This window comes from Canis lupus, chromosome 11 (genome assembly GCF_011100685.1).
Source record: "Canis lupus familiaris isolate Mischka breed German Shepherd chromosome 11, alternate assembly UU_Cfam_GSD_1.0, whole genome shotgun sequence".
Lineage (NCBI taxonomy): Eukaryota > Metazoa > Chordata > Mammalia > Carnivora > Canidae > Canis > Canis lupus.
Genome location: NC_049232.1, coordinates 13,612,945 through 13,627,986, shown reverse-complemented (window position 1 = coordinate 13,627,986; position 15,042 = coordinate 13,612,945). Strand labels below are relative to the sequence as shown.

General features: G+C 35.6%; 1 long non-coding RNA gene across 7 annotated transcripts in view; it reads right to left on the bottom strand.

The window, feature by feature from the left end:
* LOC102153457 overlaps nucleotides 1-13,025 on the bottom strand; it is a 74,915-nt gene extending 61,890 nt beyond the window's left edge. For 3 of the 7 annotated variants that reach the window (XR_005366604.1, XR_005366603.1, XR_005366608.1), the window contains exons 1-2: nucleotides 12,692-13,022; nucleotides 9,775-9,914 (exon numbers count right to left, since the gene is read on the bottom strand). This is a non-coding gene — a long non-coding RNA (uncharacterized LOC102153457). Of the gene's footprint in view, nucleotides 1-9,774; nucleotides 9,915-11,025; nucleotides 11,184-12,691 lie in introns of all 7 variants that reach the window. The other 4 variants (XR_005366602.1, XR_005366606.1, XR_005366605.1 and 1 more) reach the window with 3 other exon arrangements.
* Nucleotides 13,026-15,042: the final 2,017 nt, after the last annotated feature.

Sequence of the window (15,042 nt, the reverse complement as noted above, 5' to 3'; positions counted from 1 at the left end):
CTTTTCTGTGATTAGAATCGAAGCCATGTACTAAGAGGACTTCAGTTGTAAGCTTCACCTACCACAGGTTAGGTCACATCTACCCTTGACCTTGATCAAGTCAAATGCCAACAATCTCTATCATCCTACTACTGTTAGAATTTACAGTAATATGTAATATACATATAAATACATATATATACATACAGTCATAAAATACACAATGACACCATTACTGGAGATTGCTATAATCATCATTATTTTAAAACGATTGTGATATGATAAAAACAACAAAAAGCCTCAGAAACACATTGCAGTCTATTTGGGCAAAAAAATCTACCAGTTTCCCATAGTTCCCGCTCTCACACCCAATGTCAATGTCACTCTTAAACTTGGTAAACTTGTTAAAGGCTGACACTTTCTCCCACAAGGAAATTGTCTGTTTCCTCCCTTAAGTTGAAAAACTTTTAAATTCCAATGCTTTCACAGGTAAATGAGAATTAGGAGATGGAGACCCCTGGTGCAGTATATTTGGATACTGTTGAAATCGAAATATCTGAGTTTGAATCTTTGGATTCACCACTTCATAGGTTTTGTTTGGTTGGTTGTTTGGTGTTTATCTTGGCTATGCCACTTTATATTAGTTTCCTAACCTATGAAATGGTAACAGTAAAAAAAAGTCCACAATTCAGATGTTTTCAAAGAGTAAATAAGGTAAAGTATAGGAAATGTCATGGGAACCACACAGCACTATACAAATAGTAGTTACTAGTGTACTAGTATTTAATATTTTACTTAATAGATGGTCCTACTTTGGCTAACCAAACCTTCTGGAAAAATTATAACACACCTGTGAATAAAGACAGAGTGGGGGTGGTCTCTGTGTATCAAGGAAGATAACCATCAGCAATGTGCTTTTGGCTTATAGAGAAATGTGGGTACACCCAGAGTCTACTGAAAGAAGATGATGACTTGTATAATTAATCTGGTTTCTAAGAATAGTATTGGTAATATCGATCAAGAGAGCAAAGGTAGACTCAGGATTTTCATGACTTGCAAAAGTGATGGTTATCCCAGAGGATGGTGACAGAAGTAGTCTCCCACCTACTGACATTTATACCCATTTGATGGTCACTCCTACAAATATAGATCAAGTGTCTCTACTCCTTGCTCACCCCATCCCAAAACTTGTGCACCTCCCATCCCCTCTATGTTCAAGAAGATGACTGAAGCAATTATTAGGTTTTTTCTGTCTTTCTTCCAAATTTCTGCCAATAGCAATCAAATATGTAAGTCGTTTTCCCATTTAAAGAGCAGTTTGTCTATAAACCTCACTCCCCACTCCCTCCCACCTATCACTCCCTTCATTTGTCTCCTTACCTTGAAAATAAAATTTGAATTTTTGTGTGTGTGTTTGTGCTGGATGTCTCCATTTTTTTCTTTTCTTCTTTTTTTGAGATAAAATTGACATGTAATGTTTGGATATGGCTGTTTGGATATGGCTACAACATGATTCGATATCTGTATACATTGTAAAGTGATCACCACAGTAAGTCTTGTTAACATCTGTCATCATACTTAGTTAAAAATAAAAAATTTGGGGCAGCCCGGGTGGCTTAGCGGTTTAGCACAGCCTTTGGCAGGACGTGATCCTGGAGACCTGGGATCGAGTCCCACATTGGGCTCCCTGCATGGAGCCTGCTTCTCCCTCTGCCTGTGTCTCTGCCTCTCTCTCTCTCTGTATCTCTCATGAATAAATAAATAAAATCTTTAAAAAAATTTTTTTCTTGTGGTGAGGACTTATTCTATGATCTATTCTCCTAGCAATTTTCAAACATGCCATATAGAAAATTCTTTATTTTATAGATTTTATTTTTCGTTCTTTATTTTGCAATTGGAAGTTGTACCTGTTGACACCTGTGCCCATTTCACCTCTCCCCCCATCCTCTGGCAGCCACCAATTCTAATCTCTCTATTTCTGAGCTTGCTGTTTGTGCTTGTTTGCACTTCTACATATAAATGAGGTCCTATGGTAATTTGTCTTTGTCTTCACTTAGCATAATGTCCATAAGTCTGTAAATGTGGTCACAAAAGGCAAGGTTTTAGTCCTTTTTGTGAATGAAAAGAGTCTTTTGTATACCTACCTATACCGTATTTTTTTATCCATGCATCCATCAGTAGATGCTTAGACTGTTTCCATGTCTTAGCTATTATAAATAATGTTGGAATTAACATGGGGGTCAATATATTTTTGGTTTAGTGTTTTAATTTTCTTTGGACAAATACCCAGAAATGAAATTGGTGGATCTTATGGTAGTCCTGTTTTTAATTTTTGAGGAAACTCCATATTGTCTTCCATAGTGGCTGCACCAATTCACATTTCATCATTGCACATCAGTGCACCATCAGTGCAATAAGAATCCTTGCCAGCACTTGTTATTTCTAATCTTTTTGATACTAGCCATTCTGACAGATGCGAGGTGATCTCTCATTGTGATTTTGATTCGCATTTCCCTGAAGGTTAGTGACATTGAGCATCTTTCTATGTGCTTGTTGCCAGCTGTAGGTTGTCTTTGGAAAAAGGTCTATTAAGTTCCTCTGCCCATTTTTTCTAAATCATTTTTTTGCTATTGAGTTGTATGAATTTTTCATACATTTTGGGTATTAGTCCCTTATCAGATATATTATTTCTAAATATTTTCTACTATTCAATAGGTTGCCTCTTCATTTTGTTCATGGCTTCCTTCTCTATGCAGAAGATTTTTAGTTTGATAACATCCCACTTGCTTATTTTTGCTTTTGTTGCCTTTGTGTTTTGGAATCAGATCCAAAATCAGGTCATGGACAAGACAGACATCAAGGAGCTCACTGCCTATGCTTTTTTCCAGGAATGTTAACGTTTAAGTCTTAAGCTCAAGTGTTTCATCCATTTTGAATCAGTTTTTGTGTGTGGTATAAGATAGTGGTCCAGTTTCATTCTTTGGCCTGTGGCTGTCCAATTTTCCCAACACCATTTATTGAAGACTGTCCTTTCCTATTGTATATTCTTGACTCCTTTGTCATAAACTAGTTGACCACATACGAAGGATTTATTACTGGGATCTTGCTTCTATTCCATTGATCTATGTGTCTATTCTTAGCCCAGTATCATACGCTTTTGATTACTATTGCTTTGAAATAGTTTGGAATCATGAAGTGGGGTGCCTCCAGCTTTGCTGTTCTTTTTTTTTTTTAAGATTTATTTATTCATGAGAGACACAGACAGAGAGGCACGCAGGCAGAGGGAGAAGCAGGCTCCTTGCAGGGACCCTGATACGGGACTCGATCCCGGATCCTGGGATCACGACCTGAGCCAAAGGCAGGTGCCCAGCCGCTGAGCCACCCAGGCATCAAGCTTTGCTGCTCTTAAGATTGCTTTTGCTTTTCATGGTCTGTTGTGGTTCCACATACATTTTTGGATCATTTGTTCTAGTTCTGTGAAAAATGCCATTGGTATTTTAATAAGGATTGCATTGTATTTGTGGATTGCTGATAGATAATAGGAACATTATAACAATATCAATACCTCTAAGAGCACAAAATATCTTTGCATTTATTAGTTTCTTCATTTTTAAATCAATGTTATATATTTTTCAGTGTACAGGTCTTTCACCTTCTGGCTAAATTTATTCCTAGACATTTTATTATTCTTGATATACCTGCAAATGGGATTGTTTTCTTAATTTATTTTTCTGATATTCAATATTAGTGTACAGAAACACAACTTATGTATATTGATAGTGTATTTTATAACTTTAGTATATTTTTATAATAGTTCCAACAGATTTTTGGTGCAATCTTTGGAGTTTTCTGCATATAGTGTATCATCTGCAAATAGTGACAGATTTACTTCTCACTTCCCAGTTTGGTTGCCTTTTGTTTCTTTTCCATACCTAATTGCTCAGGTTAGCAGTTACCATACTGTATTTAATAAAAGTGACCAGAGTGGGCATCCTTGTCTTGTTTCTGTTCTTGAAGAAAAGGTTTCATCCTTTCAGCTTTAAGGATATTACATGTGAGCTTGTCACTTCTGATCTTTATTATGTTGAGGCGTATTTCCTCTGCATCTGCTTTGATGAGAATGTTTATCAAAATTGAATTTTGAATTTTGTCCAATGTTTATTCTGCATCTATTGAAACGATCATATGATTCTTAGCCTTCATTTTGTGAATGTGGTCCATCACAGTGATTGATTTAAGGATGTTGCACAATCCTTGCATTCCTGGAATAAATCCTACTTGATTATGGTGTAAGATCTTCTCAGTGTTTTTTTCAATTCACTTTGCCAATATTTTGGTGGGGATTTTTTCATCTATGTTCATCAGGAATGTTGGGATCTTTTTTTTTTTTTTTCTTTTGTGATGTCTTTACCGATTTTGGTATCAAAATAATTGTGGCCTTGTAAAATGAATTTGGAAGTGTTCTCTCCTTTTCTATATTTTGGGATGAGTGCTATTAATTCTTCTTTGAATGTTTGCTAGAATTTTCCAGTGAAGCCATCTGGTCCTGTTAACTTTGTTGGGAAATTTTATTATTACTAATTTCATCTCCTTATTACTAATTTCATCTCCTTATTACTAAATGGTCTATTTCTTTATGATTCAGTCTTGGGAGGTTATATATTTCTAGAAATTTATCCATTTCTTCTAGGTTATCCAGTTTGTTGATGTATAACTGTTCATACTAGTGTCTTATGATCCTTTACATTTCTGTGGTATGTGTTGTATTATCTCCATTCTCATTGATTATTTTACTTGAGTTTTGTTTTATTCTTGGTGAGTTTACTGAAAGACCAATTTTATCTTTCTAAATACACTTTTGGTTTCATTGGCTTTTTAGTCTCTCTTTCATTTATTTCTGCTCTGGTCTCTGTTATTTCCTTATTTCTACTACCTTTGGGTTTTTGGTGTTGTTAGTTTTATTACTTGAGGTGTTTGACATCTTTTTTCTTGATGTAGATATCACTGTAATTTTCCCTTTTAGATTTGCTCTTAACTGCATTGCATAAATTTTGTTATGTTCTATTTCCATTTTCATATGTTTGAGGGTATGTTTTATTTCTCTTTGAATCTCTTCCTTGTCATATTAGTTGTTCAGTAGCATGTGGTTTAATGTGTACATATTTGTGAATTTTCCAATTTTCTTCTTGTAAATGATATTTGATTTAATACCATTGTGGTTGAAGATGCTTGGTAGGATTCCAATCTTCTTTAATTAATTCTTGTTTTGTGTCCTAACATATGATCTATCTTTGAGATATTTCAGGTGCATTATGACGAATGTGTATTCTTTTAGATGGAATGTTCAGTATATGTCTGTTAAGTCCATCTGGTGTAATGTGTCGTTTAAGGCTTATATTTCTCTATTGAGTTTCTGTCTGGATGATTTATCCATTGATTTAAGGAGAGGTTTTTAAGTCCTCTATTATTGTATTATTGCTGTCTTATTTCTCCCTTTCATCTGTTAATGTTTGCTTTCTATATTTGGGGGGTCCTGTTTCAAGTGCCTAATTATTTGCAAATATTAAATCCTTTTGTTGGATTTGACCCCCTTATCATTATATAATGCCCTTCTCTGTCTCTTAATATAGTCTTTGTTTTAAAGCCCTTTTTTTTGTGTGTGTGTGATACCAATATTGCTACCCCAGCTATCTTTGGTTTCCATTTGCGTGGAACATCTTTTCCATGCCTCCACTTTCAGATGTGTGTCAATTGAGATCTGAATTTCAGATCTGAATTGAGTCTCTTGTAAGCAGCATGTAGGTGGGTCTTTTTTCTCATCCATTTGGCCACTCTGTTTTTTGACTGGAAGATTTAGTTAGTTAGTTAGTTAGTTGAGAGAGCATGAGTTGGGGGGAGAGGCAAAGGGAGAAGGAGAAGCAGGCTCCTCACTGTGCAAGGAGCCCAATGAGGGGCTTGATCCCAGGACTCTGAGATTATGACCTGAACTGAAGGCAGATGCTTAGTCCACTAAGCTACCCAGATGCCCTGGATTTAGTACATTTTAATAATTACTAATAACTATATAGTTATTGCCACTTTATTAATTGTCTTCTGGATGTTTGACACTTCACCTCTATTCCTTTCTTCTCTTCCTTTTTTTCTTTGTGGTTTGATAACTTTCTTTAGTGTATCTTTAGATTCCCTTCTCATTCTCTTTAGTGTATCTACTATAGGTTTTTGCTTTGTGGTTACTATGAGGCTTACATACAACCGCCAATTTAAGATATGTTAACATATTATCTTAAATTGGTAACACCTTAAGTTGGAACACAGTGTAAAGCTCTGTATGTTTACTCCGTTTCTTTTTACCTTCACAATAAGATGTGTAATATTTATTTATACTGGGTATATCCAATTTCTTTTATTCTAGTCTCTCTTAAGCCCACACTATAAATATTTTCCCCCATCAAGCCATAAAACTGCTCTTATTTTGCCAAAGATAACCATATTGCTAAATCTAACAAGCATTCTCAGTTTTCACGCCATGTGATTCCTTAACCAGCTAATCACACCCTCCTTGAAATGTTATTTCCTTGGGTTCAAGGATACACACTCTCTTTATTTTCCACATACTTCTTTGGCAGTTCCTTCCTAATCCATCTTGCTGGCTCCTATTCATTGTTTTGTTCTCTGCATGCTGTAGTGTTCTGGAGCTCAATCCTAGGCCTCCTCTTTATAATGTCACCCACTCTAATGTATTTAAATACCAACAAAATGCTGCTAACACCCTAATTTTTATCTCCAGCTTAAATTCACTCTCTCCTGAAATACAAGTGTGTATGGATTACTTGACATTCTCATTTTTTTTTTTGCATAGCTTAGTTATCATCCATTGAGTGGACAGAGGTGGTCTGCAAGCACATGCAATTAGTGAGACTTCAGTTCTCTCCCATTGGCAGTGCATTTAAAGTTCAGTCTTAAAGACCACCTTGATTTTATCCCCTGCTGGGTTCTTTTGCATTTCTCCATGTCTGCATTGAGATGTGGAAAGGGGATTGAAGAGATTTATAAATTTATATCATTTTGTCAAGTTACTGGGAATTTGCATGTTTGTGTCTGTTGAGATTCTAGAAGGTTGTGTGAGAGGGGAAGAATCTGGAGGCAAGAGTAGCATTTAAGAACATAACCCTCCCACCATCTCATGAAAAGGGAAATTCTTTCAGGGCTGAGCATATGAATGTTGTATCTTCTCATGTATGTAGCACAAAGGACTAAAATGTGAAGATAGATAGGTTCCCCATAAGCATTTATGTTCACATTGATGACAGTAATGATGAGAATAACGTGAAGAATCTCAGATACCATGTGCTAAGTTAAGAGAAGAACTTTATTGAGAAGAGCAGAGTAAGAAAGGAAAACAAATCTTTAATGTTGGAAATAAACAGTTTGAATTGATTCACACTAAACACACTCAAATTTGAGGGGCAATTTTTAAATTAGGGATCATGAAGAAATAAAAAATGCCAAGAATGGTTTTCAACCTTAACAAGAAATCTGTTCAGGAAAGCCTTAGAAAAACTGTATTTATATCTCACACTGGGCCACCAAAAGAAAATTTTCTCTAATTGCCGTTAGCAAACACATATTTTGAAGTTGACCTTTCTCACTGGACAGCATAAAGGGACATGTTCTTGCATTTCAGTTGTACCCCATGTGAAGCTTCATTTATATGTAACTGTTATATGTATATATGTTTTCAACAAACTTTTAATAAGTTCCTATTGTGAGGGTGCCTGGGTGGCTCAGTAGTTGAGCGTCTGCCTTAGGCTCAGGCCATGATCCCAGGGTCCTGGGACTGAGTCCTGCATCGGGTTCTCCACAGGGAGCCTGCTTCTCCCTCTGCTTATGTCTCTGTCTGTGTGTGTGTCTCATGAATAAATCAAATCTTTAAAAAAAAGATTTTTTTTTAAGTAGTTCCTACTATGTCTACAAGTCACTCACTTCCCTTTGCATTAACCACAGACTTCCACGTGGCTTTCTTAGATATCAAACGAGACATGCCCAAGTTGGTAAAAGCCATCAAATGAAATCTCTCTGAAATAAAAAATTTCACAGAGAACTACTATAGCCTTTCTAAAGATTTTAAGTATGCATTGGTACTTGCAAAGATAACTTTACAGGAACTGAAAAAGATTTGCAAAGCAACTATAAATTATTTTACTGTGTTAGTTTTAAATCTAATGACATTCTTAAGACTATGACCCTAATGTATTTCAGGGTACTTGTAGACAGTATTTCCCATAATTCACATGTTTTATTCTTTAGGCTATTTCCAAGGACCACTTTTTTACTAAAAACTCTTTTTTGAAATGTGCAAAAGGCATAGAGACTACTTTATTTCAGATTTTTAAATTGCAAAGAAACCACTTTGCTTTTGCTTGGTACCACAAGCAATTTAGGTCTCACTTCTCTAGTCCCCAGTGGTATATAAGCAATACAGCTACCCTTCAAAGACATATCAATAACCATCTTCTTGGCAAAGTTGTATTGAACACATCTTTCTTCTGCAACAAAATGCAATCTGTTTTTGATGAGTAGGTAGGATTGTGGACAGAAAGGTTAAAGTATCACTCAGTAACAAGTATTGGCCAAAAGGAAAAAAAAAAAGAAAGGGTATTTGAAACTCTGGTCTGAATACTCTAAATTGGATGAAAGCTATGGGACTAAGGGAGTGGTATCCAACCACATAATAAAAGCAATAGATGAGTATAATTATCCAAAGCACATAAGCAGTAACATGACATACAGGGAATGAGATATAAATTTAGGAAATCTTGATTAATATTGGCTCAGTATTACAAAGCATAACCATCAAGCATGAGCCAATGTAATTATGGTTTGCAAAACTGTAATTTACTCAAATTTGAAAAGGCAATGACACAGTATGACATAAAAATATGCAGATGCACTCACCGAAATAATCTTTTAGCACCTTAACCACTTATAAAGTGTATTTTAATTAATTTTGTGCATACCCATATACTTGTAATCTATCTGAGATTTTGGTATGTGTGAGTCTGAAATAAGTTCAGTTCCAGCTGAGCGAGATGTCTGCTGAATGTTAATGAGACAGATTGTCTATTCTAATGTGTGTGTTTTTGTATAAACTGATTATATTAAAGTATGTTGTAATTGAATTATTTTCTAGGCTATTATTTAGGAATATATTTTTTAGCAGACCAATAGCAATCTTGAAGTATTTAAAGTAACATGGTTTCAAAGAGAAAGAAGAGCCTATTACCAGTAAAGGTTACTTGTATAACAGGTAAAAATAAATTTCGAGGGGGATTTTGTATTTCTCCTTGGAGGTTGTTTGCTCTATGCTTTTCCATTGCAGCAAAATTGATTCAGATTCAAACCAGGCACTCTCTTCAATCTACCAAGCACCAAGCATTTTAAATTAGTTAAATCTGTGGTCACATAAAAAGCGATCATGTCATTAAAGTTCTTATTTTATTCACCTACCAAATTCTCCCACATGGGCAGTATTCTGAATTATAAAACCATCTGCATACATATAATTGAAGCCAGTTGTTTCCCCACAATTGGCTCCCTTAATATGTGAAAGTTGAGTTTGAAGCTAGTAAAATCAATTATATTTGCTTCTGGAGAGTCAACAGAGTTGTGGAGACCTTTCTAATTTACTTCTTAGAATAATGTTTCTAATGTATGCACTTCAAAACACATAAACATATGTAATATAAGAAAAACAGTAGCAGTAACGACAATAGGTGTTATTTAATGAATACTTACCATGTTGTAGGGACTTGGTAAGTACATTATAAATATTATTTCACTTAATCTTTAGAGCACCATTAATATCTGTTTTTACCATGAGAAAATAGGCTTAGAAAAGTTTGATGACATATCTGGTTAAAACAAGTAGATAGAGCCTGTTGGTGACAAAAAGAAAAAAAAAAGGCAAGCATATGTGAATTTTGGAAGAAATATTGATCAGCTAATAAGGAAACATTCTAGCCTCAATATATATCACGATCAGAGATTTTCCAACAGTATTCTACAAATACTTAAGATGTCCCACAAAGCGTCTGATTTAAACTTCTCTATATAACATAGTAATCCATATTAAACCTGTAAAAAAAGTAGTTCATGTCATAATGCATATTAACATAGGGGTTGCCTTGCACTTTGATTTTTAACTCAATTTTGGGAAAAAGCTTCAACGACCCTACCGGGAACATGTTTGGACTTGTTATAAGTGTGTTATTTATTGAGAGGTTTATAGCTCAGGACTGGCCCTTTTGAAATTTCAGTTCAAGGAATGGTTGTGCTAATAAAATGGAATATCACATCGACCATTCCCATTCTTCAGGCTACTCAATGCCTAAAAAGGTTCAAGTAAGATCTGCTTGTAGAACAAGTCCATACTATGTAATAGTCTGCAGGCAAGAATGTTTCAGATTTTAATCATCATGACATTACTTTTATATATTATTTATAGTTTGTACAACTTCTATATTATAATATATTACATAATATTTCTACCTAAAAACAATAGCTAATATCTTTGAAGCTCTAACATTTTACTGATAAGAAAGTGGGGTTTTACTGATTTTTTTTACTGATAAGAAAGTGGGTTTTAAGTCATTTGCCCAAGGCCAGTCTCTTAGAAGAGTTAATATTTGAAAACCAGCAGTATGATTGCAGAACCCCTCTGGCCCCTCCCATGACTCAAGGATAAGCAATGTGAGTACTTCTCAGTCTTAATGACTGCACTTTGAACAAAATTGTGCTCCTCTTCCACTTTGAAGCTACTGAATCAGTTTAATTGAAACATTATCTGTAGGCACATATGTAAAACATAGAAAAGAAATTTGATATGTTGATATGCTATGACTATAAATAATATTTATAGCCACAAACTAAAAGCTTGTATTCAGCATCCAAGAAGCCTCATTGTCTTGTTAATTGATTTTGGAGTGAGTAAACGTTTTAAATCTAACTCAGAACTCAGCATTATTTACTGTTAAATGGCATATTCACCTTTTTTAGACATTGAGCTTCACGTATGACTTCATTCAAGAAAATGATTCAGAGTTGAAAAAGTGTATCTCATAGAAAGTAAAGAGGTTTTGGAATCCAAAGAACTGGTATTGAGTCTTGGATTCCATGGTGTTGGCCATTTGCATAATTGCTCTCAACTGCAGGTTAGAATGGGAAAAAGAAAGGGGAGGAACTTTTATTCAGGGCTTATTGTAGGCTGTTTTCTTATTTAATGGGAGTGGTAACATCTACTTGAGAGGATTGTTGCATGAAATAAAGGGGAAGATGCAGGAGGGATGGGCCTTCTGCTCCAGTCCAGCAGCCCCAGAATCATTCACTCACAGTGGTTGGAATGCGAACCAAGGCAGCACACTGATTCCTAAAGGTGTGCTTGCTCTGCCAGTGATGTTCTAACTCATGATAAATAGAGCCAGTGAGATCAACTTGGGGTGAAATCTGGAGAGGTTTGGAGATCGAAGAAAAACCACAAGTCTGATCCTGGAAAAGTGGACCCTTTAAAAGTGTTGGCCTCATCTCTACCTTCCAGGGGCGTGGGGTGGGGGGGGGATAAGTTTTGTTCATTGGAGCCAAGTAAACAACCAATGATCTGAAAAGTTTTTTACAGAGAACAAAATAGCACAAAATATAACTGCCTTAAAATATTGGAAGCTACTCAAATAGAAGTAAAATAGGATTTCCAAAAGATACATATAGACAGATGGTTAGAAATTGGGTATAAAGACAGCTTTCAACTTAATACCTAAAATCATTATCTTACATTTAGTTTCCTCAAGAGTAGAATGCATTGGAAATAAACTCATTTCTAATGACATCGGGCTCTTAAGGTATTATTCAAATCTATAGAGTTACAAACATGTGAAAGACACCTGTAGAGAATCACAGTGTATTTTTGATGATTGGCAAAGGGTAAATGAGGTCTCTTAAATGCATTTTTCAAAAGGAAAATTGCTGATGTAGGAATAAAGGCCATTGCTCACTGGAAAGCAGAATTTTATTATGGTTTTGAACCTAGGACTTAGAGTCACTCAACTTGAAACCAGTCCGTGCTCTGCCAACACTTGTTTCTCATTAACTGAGATGGAAGGGAGTTAATGTTTACCATTTAGTGTCATTTTGCTCATCTGTTAAATAAGAATAAGGATAAAATAAGAAAATAAATGTAAAAACACTATAGTGTCTGGCAGAGAAAAAGCACAAAAATCATTGAAATTGGCACAGGATGAAGAAAGCAAAAAGGCTCTGATACTAGTCATTTTGGGAGTAACAAATAGAAAAGGACATTGTTTCTGTTATGTTTTCGAATTATCTTTTCTTCATTAGGCAGATGACATCACCCAAAACAGACAGACCATGTTTTCCAGGTAGGATATAGCTATCTTAAAATTCTCTTCCCTGACTGGGAATGAAATTTATATCAGGCACTCTTCTAACTGTTGCATAATCGAGGGCAAATAGATAACATTTTACAATGTATAATTGAGGCCATATTCTAAGTGATCTTTCATCTTTCCAGAAGAAGAAATGGAGACTTTTCTACATTTGACACCTGACAGCTTATTGAGGTTATACAATCTCCACCCCCTACACACATACACACAAAGAAATGAAACTGAATGTCACAAAGATAGAAATATAAAGGACTTACACTATTGGTAGCAACAAACTATAAGTTGTCATCTTTCATCTGTTTCTGACAGGGCCAACACGGTATTTTTAGACTTCTAAAAAGAATGCATATGAACTGCCAGCAGTTGTTTCAAATATCAAGTTCTACTGACCCCCAACTGTCAAAATAGCCTCACTCTATTTGGAACTCCTTTCTCCAATGTGACTAGTTAACACTGATGTTTTGACTTCTCATTTCTACTGTGCCTCTATCACCAGTAGGAGAGTCACTGGTATTGTTTACCCATCATCCCTCTTCCAGGAGTCGATTCACTCTGCATCTTTCCACATGGCTTTCACAGGGGTCTCTCTGTTAATTACAGCATCCACACATCCTTTTGGTTTGAGTCAGTCCTGTTCACAACTGCTACATCTTCAGCTTCAGCCATTTGTCCAGGATCTCCTACTTGTTTTGAGGCATCATGAGGAGTTGTATTAAAATAAGCCAAGATGGGTTTGGAGGACTCCACTAGATACATTGACTTCTGCCCTGACCACATCCAGCAGCCAGTGAGATGCCCAGGCAGTGAACCAACTTCTCAGCCCTGGGCATGTGACTAAATCACACAGATGATCAGAATGACAATTCTACAAAGGAAAAGAGAAATTCTTAACTGAGATCGTGAGAGCTCAAGCACCATAGGAGACTTAATTTTCAAGTGCTGTACCTACATTATACAATGTGTTGATTGGAGTAAAATATAATTTTTTGAACTTTAATTTTGAAAAAGCTTCAAACTTAGAAAAGTTGCTAAAATAAAACTGTCACACACACAAAAACCCATATACCCTTTCCTCACATTATTTTTCCCATTTTTGCCTCACCAATTTTCTTGTCCCTTCCCCTTCTTCTATCTTAACGCTTTTCAAAGTTTGTTCCTACATTGTAACCCTTCACCCTAAATATTATGTATTTCCTAAGATCAGTGATACTCTCTTGTATAACTCTCTACTGATATATAAATTTATATCTGTAGAATAATCCCCGGGCATGTTCCAAGTTTGTCAGTTTATCTAATAACCTTCTTGAGAGCGTTTTCCTCACCTAGTACAAAATCTGCTCTTCAGAGTCATATGTTACACTTTGTTGTCATTGGGCTTATCCCTTTAGTTTCCTTTAATGTGGAACATTGAACATTTTCACAGCTTTTCTTTGTTTTATGATATTGGGGTTTCTTTAGATTTTTTGTTATTTCTGTTGTTTTTTTAAGAATCTAGTCCCCCTCCCTTCTTTGATTTTAATCCAGTATTGGGAAGAGTATTTTAGTGGATTTGTTTTTAGATGAATAAATATATACTCTACACTAAAAAAGAATGGAATTAAGAAGGCCCATTATTTTAGGACATCCAAGTTTGGAAAAATCTTCAAGAGATCATAGCAGTATCTTTATGGAATTTTGTGTTTTAGAGTCATTTCTCAGGGTAAGGTACTTTGCATGTAGGAAAAAAAAAATAGGACCTCTAAAAGTATTGTATCTGAAGTATTTTTGGGCAGCCTAGGTGTCTCAGTGGTTTAGCACCGCCTTCAGCCCAGAGCATGATCCCGGAGACCCAGGATTGTGTCCCACATCAGGTTCCCTGCATGGAGCCTGCTTCTCCCTCTGCATGTGTCTCTGCCTCTCTCTCTCTCTCTCTCTCTCTCTCTCTCTCTCTCTCCTCTCTGTATATTCTCATGAATAAATAAATAAAATCTTTAAAAAAGAAGTATTTTTATTTGTCAACAAAAAAATTTAAATCAGAATATCTAAATCGATAACCACGATTTAGCAGAATTTTCTTTCTGTCCTTCAAGATCTATAGAGAGAATATTTTTAAAAATATTTTACTTATTTATGAGAGATGCAGAAAGAGTTAGAGGCAGAGGTGGTGCCTGACCCCTTAGGAAGGTTATTTAAACCAGTGGATTGCAGGATGGAAGTCCTTGAGGAAGCACTGCTGGCAAGAGAAGCGTGGTTATCTCTGATACCAAGAAGTCCCTGTCTCGCTCAGTTGGTCACAGGGAATGTTTCAAAGAGATGTCATCTCTCCTCCAAGGATCTCTGAAATGCTCACAGATTCTCAGGGTAGCTGAGCTGTGGTCTGAATCCAGACCTACTCAAATAGAGGGTTTAATAACAGTTGTAGAATTTCTCTAGTTAGCATCTCAGAGCAATAAAAGGTCATTGAAATCCTCAAGTCTCCTTCATCTCTTTATCTGTCAAATATTTACTGAGTACCTACTCTTATTTGGTCCTAAAACCCTATGTTATTTTTTTAACGTTCTGATAATTGACATAAGGAAGCAATTTTCTATTTTGCTTTATTGTAGATGGATTTAAATCATCTCATTCT